The following is a 13928-nucleotide window of genomic DNA, read 5'->3' as shown; positions in this document are numbered from 1 at the left end:
ACTATAATGGTGACTAAGAGAGCACAGGTATGAGGATTTATAGATACCAGCTACTTATGTTAACAGTTTGCTTCTGTCAAAGGAAATGCAATCTGTCTCTTTTCCACCCAATCTCTGCCAAACCATGAAATTTCATTAGTCCTAAAATAAAAGGTCTAAGTCACAGCACAACAGAAATTTTCAGCTCATCACAAAACTTCAAAGCCTGATGGGACTGATTCACTGATTTTGCAACTTAGCACATTACTTTTTACAGCTCACAGGGGAGGAAATTCACACAAATGATCATTTAAGAACTACCATGACAGTTTTTGTCAGTTAGTAAAGGACTCAAGGATTTAAGACTCTTCTCAGCCTCTGAGATTTACCTACTTGCAGCAAGCAGACTGCTTTTCAGGTGTTTGCAATAACCTGCATCACATTTACTGCTTAACACCTCCAGCTTCACTGACTTCCCCAATTTTCTGGCACTCCTCTGCAACTTTCAACCACCTCCCAATACATTCCTTTCATACCAAAAGAAATTACTGTATTTCTTCAATTGGGAGGACTATTAACATCCATTAAACTCTCCTGCACTCCCAACACTATAATGTCTTGCTTCACCTCTCCCTCCTCTCTCCCCACTCTTTTTTCAAAATACCAGTTTCCTATTAAGTGTAATCCTTCCTTCTGAACATAGCTTTAGTTTCCCCACTATCCACCCTCTAGAAAACTATAATACAGAATAAATTTTAACACTGTGTATAATCTTGCAGAAGTTTTACGTATAGGACATATCTCAAAAGTACTTAGAACCAAATCGGTTTAGGCTAAAACAGAGGTATTAGGAGCTATATTTGTGAGCACATAGGGACTTTCTACATTTAAAGGATGGCAGTCTCTGGAATGGTCTAGCATTTTATTTTGCATCTATCTACCCATACACACACACACACATATATATGCACATATATATACATAAACAGGCATCTCACAGGGAGGAGGATGACGTATGTCAAGTTTTAAAGTGTTACACTGGTATCATAAATCAAGCAAATACAACCTTAAAATGGCCAGGCAGTCAGGAGAGGTGGTCTGACACAAGCTGCGAGGCAGCCTGGAACAACAATGAATCGCGCAGTTGCAGAGGGTGAGCTTCGTTACTCCCCAGGGCAGACTTTGAAAAGGTCTTGTCCAGACCTTTCCAGTCAGGAGAGCAAAAGTATGATTCTTAAAGTACTCTTTCAAAACATTCTCATTATGCAGCTATGATTCAAGAATGAATGGAGCTTGAATTTATCAAAATGCTAAAGTAACTCCTTAACTGGGGAATACAATATCCTTGCAGAATGGTGAAGTTGGTGTCAAGCGTCAAGCCCAGCACTTTATACTAGCAAAATACAATTTGGATTTTTGGTACTGCAAGCTCAGCCTTTTACATAAGAAACGTGATCTAACCTGAAGTAATCGATCCTGATAGGTAAAAGAGAAACACCTTGTTCATCTGAGCAGAAATCCCCAAGGTTATGAAAACCTCCGTCAATTTCTGCTCATCACTAAACAACATGGTAAGGAACATGCCTTCTGACAGAGCCTCAAGCTGCTACACAAAACCATTTAAAGATGCAAACCTTCACAGTGAAAAATCTCCTCTAACTATGGAGAGCTGCCTATTCCACAAGACATGCAGGGGAAAAAATATGGAGAGAAAAATAATAAGTAAAAAAAGAAACAAAACAAGGAGGAAGGGGACACACACACATAATGTGGGAGAAATACCTCATAACTCTACCAGGAAAGCAATTATGAGCAGATTACAATTGATTTTCTGTCTCTGCTAACTGGAAATGACTACAGTTTGAGACCAGGAGGTAAGAGAAATGACTGCTTCTTGTTACACCATCTCACATCTGCTTTTGTTATATTCTACTTTTAACATATAATTTAGTAACTAAGATGAAGTGTCGATTCTTTCAAGCATAAAAATATGGGTTTGTTCAATTAATGGGCTTCTTGTTTCAAACATATGGTGGAAACAGCGCATTTATTGTAAATATTTAGTAAGCTTGAAGACAGGAGGCATTTTAAACACAACTATACATATGTAACAAGAGATACAAAGCACCACTATACAATAACTTCAGTCTGAGGTCAGAAACATTTCAGTCTCTTGACAGAAACAACTTGCTGCAGAATTTCTTTTTCTTACTTCAGGCACAGTGAGTACCACAGGACAAAACCCAAAGCATTAACTACCTTGATCACTAATAAGGCCACTGGCTAGCTGCCATGGCAACAAACACTACAGAAATGAGTGAACGTTGAAATATCTCTTGAATAACTTAAGAAAATCCAACACCTTATCCATGACTTCCTAGCTACATGTGGGACACTGCTTCACAGAACAGCAAAAGCAGCAGAACAGTGTTTACAGGACAGGAAAATGAGGTTTACACCATAAACTTATGTATCATGCATTTTCTAACCTTCCTCTTCATTACTATAACCCTTTCTTACTCTTTCTCACTACTGCCACTCTCTTTCAAGCACTTCAGTTTCAAGAATTATTTAAAATACAAACTACAAAGAGATTCATGACTGAAACCTCTTTTAATTAAAAAATAAAGTGCAACCAGCAAAAAAACCTCCACAGACTTGAAATGTTCAAGGGCAGATTTGTTTTTTGTTTGCTAGTTTATTTTTAAATTACTGGTTCAAGCCAGAAGTTATGGATCTGATGCAGAAAATACCAAAACAGATTTTATGACTTCTGCAAGGAAAGAAGTCAAACTAAATCATACATCTTTATACCAAACACGCAATTGCTTAGCTATAGGCATTTCTGACTACAACAAAAACTGACCTGAGCCAAGTAAGTTCCTTGTTTTACCTCCCACTGACTTCAAATTGTCCTTTTACAGCTTGCTTAAAGACTGTTTTCAACTTGATGTAGGATGTATAAGATTTCACAGAAGAAAATCTCAATAGGTTTTCAACTTACCTATATAAAATTGAACAGTAAACAGGTTTCATCAAATATTGAACTGAATCTCCAATCTCTTCAAGTCTCAACTGCAAGCCTAGTTTTTGTCAAAAGGTTAAACAGCTCTGGAACACCACTAATGTTTTTAAGGGTTCGTACAACCCAGAGAATCAGGCAGTGAAATCACTCCATTGGACTGTGCTCAGCTCAGCAGTCAGCCTGAAATGCACAATCTACAGATGAGTCAAGTCTGGATAATTCCTTCATGCTCTGTCAGGTTGAGAATATGGGATTTGTTTTTAAATTGCATACCTCCAATAAACTCCACTTCTCTTTGCATTTACAGTACAAGACAACATTTTTTAAACGTGTTCTGATTTGCAGATGCCTAGAAATATGGTTAGTGGAGCTCTGGCTATCAGGACCTTATAAACGATAACTACCTTTTGAAAAGAATCACAAACAGTAAAGGTAAATATTAAGACCACTGAGTTACTGCTGCTCTTTGGAAGTCTAGTGTAGTAATAAAGGTGTAATAAATATGTTGGATTAAAACCATGAATGCAGAAAAGTTTGTGGAGAGACAAAATACTTTTAATTGGTTCAACTACTTCCATTAGGGAAAAAAAAAGCTTCTGAATTCTTAAGGCTAGCTGACGTAATTAATAAGAAAGAAGGGGGTGGGGAGAGAAAACACAAAACCTTTCCCTATTTCCCTCCAATAGTGTCAAATGTGCTTTAAGCTAATGCAACAAATTCTCTATTCATTACAGTACACTCTGTTGAAGAGTAATACTTCACTTGAAGTATCACCAGACAGAAAGTGCAGCTCATTAAGATTTATCTAACACAGTACTGGAAGAAGCGGTACATGAACTCACTGGCTCACACCATGGGCAAAAGCGAAGTGGTAAGCAGACAATGGAAGAGGAAGGACCCTGTCACTTAAAAAACTCAAACATACTTAAATAGTTTATTTTCTTTCCAGATCAAAAGACTATGTTACTGCTATTCTAAGTATGCTGTTAATTGCATTAAGAGCAGCAATTATTAATTATGTCTCTGCTTTGCAAACACAGACCAAGAGGACAAGACAAAGTAAACAAGACATTTCAGTACATCTGCTGCTAAAGAAGTGTGGTCTGCTGTTCACTGGGATGGATTTACTTAACCCAGCCTTCAACAACACCATCGCTTAAGGGCTATTTGGCCCTACCAAAGCTACCGAAGCAGTCAGGCACGGGAGTGCCAAGACAGGGCCAGGGCCGGCTGCATGAGGTGCTGCACAAACACAGCCCAGCAGAGTTTCCTCCCCCGGGGGCATTATAAAATAACGTCACCTCTCCACAAATACAACCGTACATGCCTAGCGCTGTTATGCAGACATGCCTGCAGAGTTAGGTCCAAAACACACAGGTGGATGAAAATTAATTTTTAAGATAAATTGGAACTTAAAAGCCACAGATAGATCTGAGAATGGTGCAGCCAACGCTTTCAGAGGTTTCTGCCTATTACGGTTTGGTTAAACAGCACAAGCTGCAACTTACGCAGCCGGTTCTCTCACCCAAAGTGAAGAGAACAGATCTCTACTGTTCTCAGAGAATTCTTAAAAACAACCCAACAAACCCAACCCAAACCCAACCCAAATCCAGAAGTCAGAAGCAGGGTAACAGCAGGGTAGGTAGAATACCTGAAATAACTTTTAAATCCCTTTTCAGGTCCCCGGTACTCTGGGTGCGGGTGTCCCCCAGGACAACGGCAGGTCCGGACAGCCGCGATCGTGCCCCCGGGAGCAGCCCCGCGGGCAGGCCCGGCGCTGGGATAGGCACTGCCGCTCCCGCCGGCTCGGCCCACGGCTCCCGCCGGGGTCAGCAGCGGCCAGCTCCAGGAAAACTTTCCGCAGGGCCGGGGCCGGCCGCGGGGCCTGCCGAAGAGTGGGGCGGCTGGCGCCAGCCCCCTGGGGTGGCGGGGCAGGGATACGGGGCTGTCGCCTACCTCCCCGCGCAGCACCGGGCGCCGGCGGCTCCTCCCGGCCGCACAGCGGCCTCCGCCGCCCCGGCGACCTCCGCCGGGCGACCTCGGGGAGGCGCCGGGGGCAGGGCCGGCACCACAGCTCCGTGTTGACACACGCGCCGGCTCGGCCCCAGCAATGGGCGGCGCCGGGGCGGAAGCGCGGAGCGGGCATTCCCCTCTCCGCCATCGTCGGGGGCAGCCGCGCATCCCATCCCGCCCCGTCCGGGGCCGGGTCTCCCGCGGCCCTGCAGCCACCCACCTGCAGGCTGACGGCAGCCGCATACCGTGAGGATGGCCCCGCCGGCGTCGCTGGCGGCAGTAGCGGTGGCAAGGTCGCTTTCACCTCGCCTGCCGCCGCGCCTCCTCATGCCCGCGGCGCTGAGAGGGGCGCTCCGCGGGGCTCTCAACCAGCCCGTCGGGCGCCCTGCCCGCCTCCGCCTCGCTGCTAGGAGGCCGCACCGCGGCGGCCGGGCGGCACCTGCTGCCGGGGCGCGACGGAGCCTTACAGAGGAACCGCCAGCGCCGGCTCTCGGCCCTGCGTGGTGAGGACCTGGCCCGGTCCGGCCTGGGCAGCGGTCTGTAGTACTGGGACACGGGCTACCCGCCGTGTCGTGGGTTCCCGCCGCAGGGAGAGGGCCGCCGTAGTAACACCCTTCCGAAATGCCCGCACGTTACCGTCCGCGGCGGGGCTGAGCCGTGTGCCCGGCGTGGGGGAGGTCCTGCTGCTGTCTTGAGATCTCCGGGTGCTTGTGAACGTTCACTATTTAGGTGTCCGCACTCCCTACTGCCCCTGGCTTTGCAGATGGACAAAGGGAGGCAGGAGATATTTCCATCAAGGATAACAAACTGGGTCTGTGGCGGAGTTGGTAGAAATCTAAATTTCCGTCCCATGCTCTAATTATGAGATGTTTCCACCCACCCCACAGTTACTTTCATGCAGATGAAGGAATGCACCTCACACCATCCCACCCTGCCTTCTGTGCTCTTGCCGGGGCGGCTGTGCTCCAGGAGGCAGGTTAGGAGATATGAATGAAACGCCGGCACTGTGATCACGGCTTGTGGGCTGGTTGAGTGTATCCTGTGCAAGACATGACATACAGCTATTGCTACTCACAAACTGGAAGTGTGTATGTATAGTTGTTACTTGCTACTGTTCTACTACTGTACTGAAGTTTATAAAAATCTCTTCCAGTACCCAGCAGAAAATGGACAAAATTTCTGCATCTAGTCTATGGAAATCCTACACAGAAATACGATCCTGAAGGGCCAGTTTTCAGAGTTTATTTTCCCAACAAAATATGATAGTTTTGTTTGGACAAAAGGTTGTAGAGGAGCCCAGCTATACTGCTTTTCTGTACCTGTTTCAATAAACCTTTCCCCTTCGAGGTGACATAATCTGTAAGAGTGATGACATGATTTTGTCTGTTCTACTCATTCAGTACAAGATCTGTCAATTTTCTCAGTGTATTTCATCCCCATCTTGAGGGTTCAGGTCATGGTGCAAGGGGCCGGCTTTCTCCTTTGGTTATTTAGCTGTGCAGAAGGAGTTTGAATCCCCTACTAAAAAAAATGCTTGTTCCCTCAGTCTCAGGCACGCGGATGTTGTATAAGAGTCCAGAGACACAGAGTGAGGTCCAGATGTGGCTATGAATATTAATTTAATAGAGGCAATCAGGGAAAGCAAGACTAAATAATTAGACACTTGCAGTGGTACTTTGCTGCTCATTTTGGAAGCCTTTGCTGGTGATGGAGGAGCATATGAGTCAGTTAAAAGCACTGCAGTGCTGGAGAAAATGGTTCTCAATTATCAGAATAAGAAATAACAGAATAATATGAAGTGAAATTGATTCTGAAACTACTTAAAGTCACAAGAGGATTTCACGTTATTTTTTTCCTTAGTGTACCAGAGTCCCAGCTGAGTTTGCCTAAAGGATCTTCTTGGCTTCATCTCCTTTTGAGAAGAGATTGCAATTCTGTAAACCTATAGTACCTTTGTAATTTATTACAATGTGCTACTTATAAGCGTGAGTTAAGTTTACTCAAGCATGAGGTTTACTCAAAATGAAGGAAGCTGCTTGATGTCACTGCACTGCACATTGGTGAAACCTCATTTCCTCTATCGCCTTAGGAAGCAAGTTGCTTCCCAATTAAAATACATGTTCAGTTGTCAGAATCCAGGATTTTTGTGTTCTGTGACCACAAGCCCCAAGTACAGCAGTAGTACCTTGGAAAAGGGATTGTAAGCATTAAAAGACTTCCTCTGCATAGGACAGTCAGGAGCTGGGGATTCATGCACCTCCACGACGTGCCCATCTCTCTTTTCCTCTTGGTTTGGTTCCCTATTGTATGTCTACAGTCTTTCCCACATCACCATTCTTCAGGTTTTGCTGAAACTCAGGTTTTCCATAGCTTCCCTGGGACTTTCACATGTTGCACAACACTTTCCTGGTCAGTAAGGGAGGAAAAAGTTGTTGTTAATGAATGAGAACACACTCGTGGGATTAATCAATACCTAAAGGAAAGACAAGGGAAAACAGGACTAGCTGCCCCATTCTGAAACCAGAACCTCCTTTATTTCTCGAATAAACTACAATGTAACAATACAGAATAGCAAGTCTATAAACAATGATTTTTTTTTCCTGTAAAACTGGATTCCCATACATATTAACTCTCTTTACCTTTCTATCTTCCTTATGAGGAATGTCTTGTGAAGTCAGACTTGCTTTAGCAGATTTGTATCACAGTTACCATTTTTTTTAATTAGAAAATAAATGCTTATTTTCAAAATTTCTTTACTTTCTTAATTATATTGTGCATTTAATCTGCCATTTCTCCTCTCCCCTTACAAGCTACAGCTCGTTTCCATGATTTGAATGTTTTCTGCCTGTAACATAAAGAATACCTCCTTTATTCTTGCAGTTGTCCAATGAGCTGGTCAGCCTCTCTAACTGAATCTATTCCTAACCCTCTTGGCCTGGGAAACCTGTGCTTTGTGCCTCCAGACCACTTTTCAGGTAACCCGTGCCCACAACATTCTTGATCCAGCTTGTTCTTGAGATTATAAGATATGCCAAAGCAGATAACTGATTTCAGCAGAATATCACTATTAGTACCTGTTGCTTTTGTCTTCTTAAAGAGCTGCTGCTTCACTTTAAGGTCTTAAACATTGTCTGCTTCTTACTGGCTTTCTACTTTAGTCTTTTGAGTATCTTTTGCAGGTAGACCCTTATCCTTTCCTTCCACTTAACCAGTTATGGTCCCTGATTCCAAACTGACATCCTTGAAACATCTAGAAGATTTGTCAGTTCTTTGTTTAGCCTCCACCTGGCATTATTTTCCCTTTTCAGCCACCAGATTTTGTCCATTTGTGGTGCTTCTGCTGTTATTTGCGTAGAAAAGCCTACATACTTTATATGACAAAGCTGCTATGACAATGTACATTTTGTTAATTTGTGTTACCACAGCAACTGAGTCATGCAAAAATTGTTTGGTATTGTACCTTGATATTCTAGTAAAAAGCTAGAGAAACATAGTCTGTGTGGAGCTACTATGGAGCTGCAGCTTCACTAGGTAGGCAAATGTGCCTACAGGGTAGGTATCAACAGCTGGGGGCAAAATGTACTTACTAGGTAGGATCCTCTTGGAATATAAATACAGTTCTGTTCAGTTCTGGGAGGAATTGCAGCCATGTTGCAGGAGGGGATTAGGATCTTGACAAATACGGAAGTGGTCTAAGAAACATTAGGCACAGGTTGGGGATACAAACTTAGCTGCTGAGGCTAGGCATGTATAAAAATTTGCACAAATTTAGGACAAGGAGCAATTGTTATAAAACTAATCTTCCAGAAAGGAATCTAGAGTCTACTGTAAGTCACAAGCTGAATATGAGTCAGCAGTATGTTTTCATTGCAAAAATAGTAAACATCCCAGGAGGGTGTATGTGTGGGAAGTGATCCATGCACTCTATACAGTATTGGTAGTACATCAGTGGAAGGGCTAGCAGACAGGGTAGGTGGCAATCAGCATGAACAGAATACTGGGAAGTCTAAAGGATCTGGAGTTATTCAGGCTAAAGGCAGAAGAAAGACATGCTAAGAAGTCTTCATATACTTAAAAGGCCATTGCAAAGAGAAGAAGAAAGATCTATTCTTGGTAGGTAGGGAAGATGTAATGGACTTAAATTGCATCAAGGAGGAAAAGCTTTTTTAATGGTAACATTAGTGAAGCACAGCTTTATATTACAGAGTGTAATAGTGTCTCCATTACTGGATGTCTTTAAGTATGTACTGGACAAATAGTAAGTCCTATTGATCTGGCATTGGAATTGGAGGATGGACTAGGTCACTAATCAAGGTCCATTCCAGACCTATTTTTCTGTGATTACATATAATCTGAGGCTTCTCATTAGTCATCATTCCTTTATCCAGTCCCATTGTACATTCTGTTTTCTTTTCAAGTAGGATCCCTAATCATTCCTGTGTTCTTTGGAGGACAAAAAATGCTTTGTCCCATTTTTCTCTGAATATAGTTGAAGACCAAAGCCTTTCTCATTTTCCTGGCAGCCTGCAACAGGTACAGACTGCTGAGTTGTACTGCACTGAGCTGCTGAGACAATTGTGATGATTTCATGTGAGTCAAATGTGCAATAAAAATTATTTAGATATCTATTGTCAGTCTATTCAAATGCATTCTACATAATCATATAATGTTAACATAAATCTGAGATTCTTTAGACATATACTAAATAAAATTACTCAATTCATAACATGTTAGTGTATTCTGGACCTACCTAATGCTCACAATCCCAAATTCTTCCATCTTCACTGTCGTGAACCCATAGTAGTTTTTAGTATGAACTGTACTATGTTACTTATTTTCTAGGCATGATATGTTTTCATGAAATGTTGTATATTTTAAAAGTAGTTTAGCATTTACTTCTACATTTCAATTTAAAATAGCTTATACCAGGAAGAACTGGCTTTTGTTTACTTGCCACATCTGATCAACAGACAGTATTCCTGATAGCTTTTTATTTTTCCAACCATCTTATCTATTCTAATTAGGTATTACTTTTTTTCTGCAGACTTTTGCTGTTATAGCCTTAAATCAGCATGGCTGTGAGAGCAGACCCATGCATATTTTGGGCTCCTTAGAATAAAAATGCTGTTGCAATAATTGCCAGTGCTGAATACATTATTTGCTGAGCTTTTAAAGACAATGATGTCCATCAGGAGTTTAAACCTACCCTTTTTCGCCTTAAGGACAAGTTTGGCAAATTGTATAGTCCTTTTATCCTTTCAGAGAATGAGGATTTTCCTCCTGTATTGATTTCTTGTTAAAGACTAATAGTATGCTTCTCTACACAGAACATGTATTGCCCATGTGCCTGTACTGATCAGCATATTCATAGGTGATATGGAAGAAGAGGTGGGTAATAAAGTGGCAAAATTTCGTGATAATATTGGATTTCTCAGAGTCATAACAACTAAAATCCAACCATGAAGAACCATTTGCTTCACGTGAGGCAAAAGACATTGGAGTTGTAATGAAAATGTCAGCATTCAGCCATGGCTAAAAGGAATAGATATGAAGAAAAGAACAGGAAACAGAAAGCATCATTAAGCCACTGTTAATGGTGCTGAACTTTTTTTGAATGCCAAAACAGCTCTTGCCTTCATATCTCAAAAGAGAGACAGCAGAACTAGAAAAGAGCAATATGGATGATCAGGGGTACGGGACTGCTTCTCTATGAGGTGTACTGAACTTTTTGACCTGGAAAGGACACAGCCAAGAGAGGGTATGAGAAGGGCCTGTAAACAATGAATAGCACAAAACCCATAAATAAATTACCTGTCTTAATATAGGAGTCAGGGAGTAACAGATAAAATTGACAGGTGTCAGATTTCAGAGAGGCAAAAGGAAAAAATCCCTGAAACTACCAATATTTTCAGCATCATAAAATCACAGAATACCAGGTTGGAAGCCACCTCAGGGATCCAACCTTTCTAGGCGAAGCATGACCTAGACTGGATGTCCCATCATCCTGTTCAGCCAAGTCTTAAAAGTGTCCAATGTCAGGGAATCCACCACTTCCCTGGGGGGATTATTGCAGTGGCTGATTGTTCTCATTGTGAAAAGATTTCCTCTTGTGTCCAACTGGAATCTCTCCAGGACTAACTGGCTAACTTGTATCCATCACCCCTTGTCTTTTCCATCTGACTCCTAATAAAAAGGAAGTCTCAATCTTCTTTGTAGCCCCTCTTTAAATTCCAGAACATGGTGATAAGCTTTCCTCTGAGTCTTCTTTTCTCCAGGCTGAACAAACTTATTTCTCAGCCTTTCCTCATACAGCTTCACAGTCCTTCACTCATCTTTGTGGCCCTTCTCTGGACTCCCTCCAGCCTGTCCACATCTTTTTGTATAGTGGGGACCAAAACTGAGCACAGTATTCCAGGTGTAGCCCAAGAAGCACTGAGTAGAATGGGATGGTGACTTCCTTATCTGTGCTGGTTGATGCCCTTGTTGATGTAACCCAGCATCCCTTTGGCTTTCTTTGCTACAGCAGCACACTGTTCACTCATATTGAACTTGCTGCCCATCAGGACCCCCAAGTCCACCTCCACAGAGCTGCTCCCCAGCCAGGCAGATCCCAGCATGTGCTGCCCTCTTGGTTTGTGTTTTCCCATGAACAAGACCTTATGCTTGTCCTTGTTGAACTTCATATGGGTCTTGTTAGCTTGCTCTTCCAGTCTATCCAGGTCTTCCTGCAGGGTAGCTCTCCTGTCCAAACTGTCCAGTTCCCCATTCAGTTTGGCATCATTGGCAGACCTGGTGAGAGTACTCTGGATCCCATCTTCCAGCCTATTTATGAAGATATTAAAGTGTTGGGCCCAATACTGATCCCTGGGAGACCCCTCTGGTGACAAGCTGCCAGTTTGAAAAGGAGCTGTTCACCACCACCCTCTGGGTACACACAGTCAGCCAGTTCCTGCTGCACAGACCCTTGTCCAGACTGTAACATGTCACTTTCTCTAGGAGGAGGCTGTGGGAGACCATATTGAGAGCCTTGGAGAAAGGCTTTCCTTGGCTATCTACTTGCTTTCCCTTTCAGAAAGCAAGTGGATATGTTCACAGAATAAAAATCTTCCTAGAGCTGTTAAAAAATGAAGTGCAGAGATCTCTGTTTCAGCAAGTCCCTAAGACAGCCCCAAACCCCAAGTTCCAGCCCTGCTGGAGCCCTTATACATTAGTTTAGTTCTGTGCTTGGCAGAGGACATCTTCAGCTGCGTGCTGTTGGAGGGAAGTCCTGGGCTGTACTGAGATGTGTCCCAGTGTGAGCGTGTCCCAGTGTGAGCATATCCCAGCTGTGCTTCTGCAGCCTTGCAGCACTATGGGAGTCACTCAGCCTGGGGAATGATCAAAAGAATGAGCAGGAGACAGAAATCTGCCTTCGATAAATCAGAGCTTTTTTTTTAATTTTTGCTTTTAGTAAAAAGAACCTCTGATTGCCTACCACATCTGTGGACACAGATAAGTGTGGACAGATGTCTGACCCCATTATCACCTCCTCCTTCATCATGAAAAAGCCAAGCAAAATCCTAAGGCACGATAAGGCCACAGAATGGGTCAGTAATGCTGGGGATGGGGGAAGCAGTGAACAAATTCCCTTGCTATGCCCACTGGAGAGTGAATCAAGCAGATGCAAATGCACTTTCTGCAGCTGAGAGACATCACTTGGGGGATCCCTGAAGTGTGTGTGTGGGATCCCTGAAGTGGGCAGGGCAGGGGTCATGCTCACTGTTCTCAAAATTTCCAGAGCATCACCAAGAAAGAATTATCCACTGTCAATATATCCAGGGGTATGACTGAAAACTAGCATGGGAATCTTTGCCAGAGCACAGGAAAGCAAGAATGTTTGAAAAAGCCTGACTGAAAGGAATATTACACAGGTTTTCACTCAGCAGAATGTATTCATGTTGGCTTCTGGGAAGCTGGAAGGATGAATTCACCTTAAGAAGCAGCTTGGTGGAGAACTAGGAGACATTGTATAGCCAGGAGAATGTCAGTGGTGAGGAATTCTTCATACCTATGATCGCCTTCAGACTGGGAAGAGCACTGGGAGAAGGTAAAGGAGAAACCCAATGTTAGCTTAAGGAAAAGATTTTTTTTCCCATTTTAGGCAGATTTTGATTACCCCATATGTTCATTTGTTACTACTGCCATGCTGTGGTTTAATGATTAAGAGAGAGAAAGATATGGGGCTGTAAAATGCCTTAATCTCATTTATTTACCGTTGTGTGTTTGTATTTTGAAGCAATTGAAATTCAAACAAAATTGGTTGCTACAGAATTTCAAATTTTGAGTCAAAAACCTTAAAACACTGAGTACTTTTTGATGCATAAATTTTACAGAATTTTCATTAACTAAAATAATTTGTGTTTCCACCCATGCTTGGTTTTTTTTTGATTCCTTGATTAGGAAGAAATTTTCACTCTGAAATTTCCTTTAGTTTATCTGAATATGTTTTAAATGACAAAGTTTAAAATGTAAGAACACATGGATGCTCAGATAATCAAATGTTGACCGTAGCTCTTTTATTTTATTCACAGCTGACACAGAGCATTACGGAAGATCAAGCTCTTTTCTGTCCTTCTGCAGCAGCCTGGCTTTTGGTCACGCTGCTGTTTCACCTGGCAGTGCTTTTTACTATAAGTTTTGTAGCTCAGCACTGTGGGTAGTTGGTGCTTTTGCAAGGTGAAGTGATACAGTTTTGTTTCCTTCTTTTCGGTAAAATCCGATCTTACTGATGCAAAAAAAGAATCAATGCTTGTGCTTTTTTGGTGGGGGTAGGGGAGGAACATTATATTGCCATAGTTCTGCTTCACGATGGCTTGGAAGTGAACACAACAGTTACCACAAACGAATAAAATGGCTTTCAGCTGCAGTGAGA

The 13928-nt window shown here is 42.7% G+C and overlaps 1 protein-coding gene across 1 annotated transcript in view; it reads right to left on the bottom strand.

The window, feature by feature from the left end:
- The window catches only part of ZC3H12C (zinc finger CCCH-type containing 12C), a 41417-nt gene extending 36135 nt beyond the window's left edge, over positions 1-5282 (bottom strand). The window contains exon 1 of the mRNA XM_034074428.1: positions 5238-5282. The gene's annotated coding sequence lies outside the window, so the exon portion shown is untranslated. The remainder of the gene's footprint in view (positions 1-5237) is intronic.
- Between the last annotated feature and the right edge of the window lie 8646 nt (positions 5283-13928).

Source organism: Melopsittacus undulatus, chromosome 2 (assembly GCF_012275295.1).
Source record: "Melopsittacus undulatus isolate bMelUnd1 chromosome 2, bMelUnd1.mat.Z, whole genome shotgun sequence".
In the NCBI taxonomy this organism is placed as follows: Eukaryota; Metazoa; Chordata; class Aves; order Psittaciformes; family Psittaculidae; genus Melopsittacus; species Melopsittacus undulatus.
This window is presented reverse-complemented; position numbering and strand designations above follow the sequence as displayed.